Here is a 5,964-nt window from a genome sequence, read left to right on the forward strand (position 1 = left end):
TCTACAGAGTCACAGAGGCCGAGCTTAGCTTGCTGGTGCAGCCAGCTGTCCGATGCTTGTGGGTCTTGGGTCTTTGCCTACCTTTGCTTCCCTGAGAAAGGCACAGCTGAGGACTTCTCCTGGTGTTCCTGCTGATCCCTCCTGCTGACTTGAGCCAAGGCTGATGTCTGGCTGTCTCTGCTAGGTCCTGATACCACTGTTGCTCATCTGACTCTACCGAACTGGACTGCTGGTGTATCCATGAAATGTTTGGGAATGGATGGAGCTACCACTGCCTGCTGACCTGTGAACTGAGCTGCCCATTTCCAGACAACACAGACAGGAGTTACTGTAAAGAACCTTTCTGAACAGATCCATTTCCCCATATCCATTTCTTCTCACTACCTCTGGTGGGTGGTGGGCTACAAGAGAGGTTATAGTGCTTTAAGGCCTATCATTAAAATTAAGTTTGAAAAAATTAAAGTTACAACTAACTTACATCTTTAAACATCACTTTTTTGTAAAGGTTCTTCTCGGATCCCCATACACACACACACACACACACACACACACACACACACATACACACCATCATCATTCTCACTGAATCATTCTTCTATGCATTTCTCTTTAGAGTTATTCCATTCTTTTTGTGCTAGTATATGTCTTGTTTGTAAAAAAAATAAATGTGCTATCAGTTTGTCTGTCTGCACCCTTTGTATTTGATAGCTTTTTGGCTATCTTGTTGTTAACCTTCTTCAAGAAACTTGGCTCATTTACCAAGTAATGTGGTGTGTGTGTGTGTGTGTGTGTGTGTGTGTGTGCGCGCGTGCGCGCGCGCACGCGTGTTGTAGATTTAGTTCATTAGAAACTTTTCTTCCACCTAATAAAATGGCATCTAATAGATGTCTAATAAATGTGAATAAAGTTAAAAAATAGCTTTGCCTTCCAAAATCTTCACATTTTTGAACACAAATCAGAAAGCATAGAATTATATTACCTTGGCCACTTGTTTGCACTGGTGTCTAGATTCTGGTAGCCAGATACCTGTCCTAAGTTACTGTCACTGCATTTTGCAGTCTCTTATACTGAAGTCTTAGCTTCAAATTTCTGGTTTCTTCCATTAGTGTATGAAACAGGAACCTAGAATATCAACCGTTCTCCCCGGACCCTCCTGGACTTTGACATACCGTGTGTAGATTTCTGGTTTCTTCCATTAGTCTATGAAACAGGAGCCTAGAATATCAACCGTTCTCCCGGCCCTCCTGGACTTTGACATACCGTGTGTAGAGCAGCAGCAGCTTGTGCTCCCCTGTGCCTTAGGGAAGAGCGGCAGAAGGACCACAGCTGCCTCTGCGTCTTGCCTTGAGACCTGATTCTGTTCTCCTTGTATCTCATCTGTGCCTCCCCCATCTAGATCTGCCTTATGATTGTAACCCTTTCTGGCTTGGCACGGCTGTGGGCATAAAAGCGAATCCAGATTAAACTAACACGGCAACCTATGTTACATTTGTTAGCCATGTTAACCTGTGTGGTCTCCTATTGGAAACTGCACAGAACTCGGGATATTTGTCTTGTGAAAAGCAGAGACCCTCCCCACCAACCACTGAGATGTGTGTCTTTACCAACTTCAGTGTGGACATGAACAGTTTCATTTAGCTCTGTACGCTTTTTAACAATTTTAGGCGGAAATGAGATCATTGATACAATTAACAGTGCTTAAGCCTTGAAAACACATCATGTTAACCCAGTGTCAGTGCCCAGAGGACACTTAAGAAAAGCTCCTGAGGGTGGCCTAGATTTTTCCCATGCTCTGGATACCATTGTCTCTCAGAGTGTAGGTCAGGCTAGAGACATCTTGGAACTGTGATTGTTAAACTGGTGTAAAAGTTTGACCCAGTCTCTTAAATAATCATCATTTGTTTAGCAAGTTCCTGTGAAGAAAGTTATGCAGCTATCTTGTGAAGTGGCTTCTAAAAAGCTTTTATTTTGTCTAGCCGTGATAAGAATCATTACATGGCGGGTCTAACTGATGGTGTGGAGTTCGTGTGCGACCCAGCAATGTCTATGAGGAAAAGAATTCGACAGTAAATACCAATGATTTAATATAGACTATGTTTCCAATTCAATTTGCTTTGATAAAATCAAATAATCCCCAGGAACACAAATATTTGTCTATGGTGATTGGATAGTCTTCTAAAATTGGCCTTCTCAGTGCCTCAGAAAGTCGTTTGTCCTTTCTACAGCCCACACGTTGCCAGGAGGTGAACAATGCTGAGAAATTCCTGTGGTGTTCTAAGCGTCTGTGCTATCTAGCAGGGAAACATCAGGGTCCCTGTGCTTCTTCTAAACGTAGCATGCCTTTTACTCGCCGCCTCTGTCTTAATAAATAAAACAAAACAGACTCTTGAACCCTAAAAGCACTGTAAATTCATAACATTTTTCCTTTGAAGTAAAAATATCCTACGCGACTGCAGTGAACTATGAAAACGATTCATATAATCAGGAGACTTGATAACCACAAATGTAAAACTTTTCCCCAGTAGAATAGGCTAAATTTCTCAAAGAAAACGTGTATTGTTAAAGAGTTTGGTAATGTGATTTTATTTTAATATGGTGTTTTATACTTTAGGATATATTAAAAATGAGTCAACTCTAAGTATACATATATTATATGCATACACTAGCCCTATTTAGATTTTTTAAATGTCCCATTTTATCTTAGTATTAAGTTTCCTAACTTATATACTAATATATAATTATAGTTATATATATATATATATACTAATTAATATATAGTTACATAATTCTAATCAGGAAATAATGTCCTTTTAAAAAAAGGATAAGTTATTTACTCCAATAAACTCATCACAGCTTAAAGAGTTATCAAAAGTGCCACATACATGAAAATTAGAAAACATCACAGCATTAAATATAGATAGCTCTGTACCCTTTCAAGGTTAAATCAAACACACCTGATTCATTTTTTAACTTTATTTTAAAAAACAAAGATAAAAGTACAAATTTTCACCATTTTTGCATAAAAGTATATGAATACATTTTTAAGGTATTTAAGGTAATTAAGTATTTGTGGGTATATATACATACACATATGTATATATATAACAACAATATAGAAAAAGAGGCTATTAATTTGAGAGGATAGGAGAGAGACTAGGAGTGATACTGTTCTATTTTAATTAAAATATATTCTTTTTTGTTGTTGTTGTTGAACTTCACACAGTCTGTGAGTTGTTTCTGGGGTGTTCAGAGCTTTCTGGAGTTAGTACCCCATTATCAGTGACTGCATATTATGTCTGTTCTTTTGTGACTGGGTTATCTCACTCAGGATGATATTCTCTAGATGCATCCATTTTCCTAGGAATTTCATAAAGTCATTGTTTCTGATAGCTGAGTAAATGTACCACAATTTTTGTATTTATTCATCTACTGAAGGACATCTGTGTTCTTTCCAGCTTCTGATTATTATAAATAGAGCTGCAATGAACATTGTGGTGCATGTATCTTTGTTGTATGTTGGAGCATCTCTGGGGTAAATGCCCAGAAGTGGAATAACTGGGTCTTCAGGTAGTACTGTGTGCATTTTTCTGAGGAACCGCCAGACTGATTTCCAGAGTGGTTGTACCAGTTTACAACCCCACCAACAGTGGAGAAGTGTTCCTCTTTCTCCACATCCTCGACAGCATCTGTTGTCATCTGAGTTTTGGATCTTGGCCAATCTGACTAGTGTGAGGTGGAATCTCAGGGTTGTTTTGATTTGCATTTCCCTGATGGCTAAGGATGTCGAGCACTTCCTTAGATATTTCTCAGCCATTCCATATATTCCTCAATTGAGAACGTTTTGTTTAAGTCTGTACCCCATTTTTTTAATAGGGTTGTTTAATTCTCTGGTGTCTAGCTTTTTGAGTTCTTTGTATACCTTGGATATTAGGCCTCTATCTGATGTGGGGTTGGTAAAGATCTTCTCCCACTCTGTTGGCTGCTGTTTTGTTTTCTTGACAGTGTCCTTAGCCTTACAGAAACTTTGCAATCTCATCAAGTCCCATTTGTCAATCTTTGACCTTAGAGTTCGAGCCATTGGTGTTCTGTTCAGGAAATTTTCTTCTGTGCCTGAACACACCTGATTCTTACATGTAAGCTTTCAGGAAAAGATGGCTAACAATCAGCAAGACGTGGAAATTAACATTCTTCCCTTAAATCAAAAGCATACATAGCTTCCCTCAACCAGCCTCGGGTGTTCTGAGACAATGATGCAGTGAGTGAGAAGAAGCATCGCACTGAGCTTTGGAAGATGAGACTCAGAGACTGCGAGTTATACAGATCCCATTAGTCACCACAGCAAGCCTGTGACTACCAAAGGGCACTTCGATGAACTCCATCTGTCTTAAAGACTATAATAGGTATTTCTCTCCTCTTCCTACACCATCTTATGGATGGACTTGAAGTTCTCCCACCACCTTTATCTACCTGACTCGCTGACCACGCTGTTCCCTCTCCCCTCTATGAGCCATGCTCCCTGCCCTTCCATCTTCTCCCTGACCCTGCTAATGAGTCTGAGATAATCCCTGCTTTGTCCCACATCATCACTAAAGCTTTGCTTTCATAGTCAGTGCTCCAGGTTGGCCTTGGCGCTGTGAACAGCAGCAGGTCTCTTTAAGAGCTTTGCTTCTAGAGACACTAAACCTGTGCTCCAATCCCAACTCATTTCCTACTGCCCTGAAGCAGGTTAACCAACCCCACTAAATGTCTGTGACTGCCCCGTCCATAGATTGAGACTTTAGAACTTCTCTAGAAGATAGTTTAGAAAGAGGGGGTCCAGAAAAAAATTCACTACAATGATGGTAGAAAATAAATATGCAATAAATGTCAGGTTTCCTTTGCGTTTATACTTCTCATTTCACCAACACAGAAGTTCCACCCCGCGCAAAGGTGTTTCTATCATTTTTATGTCTCCGAGTAACTCTTATGAGTCTCATGCTTGATCTAAAATCAGTATAAGTCATCCAGTAGCTCACATGCACTTGCCAAAGAACAGAAGCACTGAACAGAGATGGTTCCAGGCGATTCCACATGAGGAGGTCGCTGTGTCAGCCCTGCCTCTTGCTTGCCGAATGGAGCACACACAAGGTCTGTACAAATTACATAAAGGAATGATTTGTTCAGGACAAGAGTGAATTCAAGGGACAGTTGAAAGTCTTGACTTCTCTTCTTACATGAGATAACATGAGTTCAGAAACCCCCACACAAAGTTCTAAAATATCTCTCTTAAAGAAAAACTTGTTGGGCTGGGGGGGGGGGGGAGGGATGGCTCACTGGTTAAGAGCACTGACTGCTCTTCCAGAGGTCCTGAGTTCAAATCCCAGCAACCACATGGTGGCTCACAACCATCTGTAATGAGATCAGATGCCTTCTTCTGGTGTGTCTGGTGACAGCTACAGTGTGTTCATATAAATAAATAAATAAATCTTTTTTAAAAAAAAGAAGAAAAGAAAAACTTGTCTTCTCCCATGATTTCTTCCAAAGTATATGGACCAGAGGAATATGCTCAGCTCCGAGGTAAGAGGGTTCAAGAAACTGATCATGGGAAAATAGACTTGTGCCCATGTGAAAACCGGAATGAAGGTTTTGTGTGCATAGTAAAGGCTCCCTGTGTTCATAAAGAAGCGCTGTGCTGTCTAAGTCTCAAATGACTTTATCAGAAGACATGTTTGACCATGCTTCCCGGGTCTACTAACAAAACTACCTTAGAAAACTTTTACACTCACATCTACTTTGTAAGCTTATCAATATTTTTAAAGTATGTATATATAAGTTCTAATAGTGCTGGAGATTGAACCCAGGGCCTTATGCATCCTAGGTAAGCACTCTGGGGCTGCCTCTGAGCCATAACCCACACACCAAAATACCACTAAACCTGGTAAGGAAGGGAGACACGTTCCCCCTTAGGGCCTGTTCAAAACAGAC

This window comes from Micromys minutus (assembly GCF_963924665.1).
Source record: "Micromys minutus genome assembly, chromosome: 9".
Lineage (NCBI taxonomy): Eukaryota > Metazoa > Chordata > Mammalia > Rodentia > Muridae > Micromys > Micromys minutus.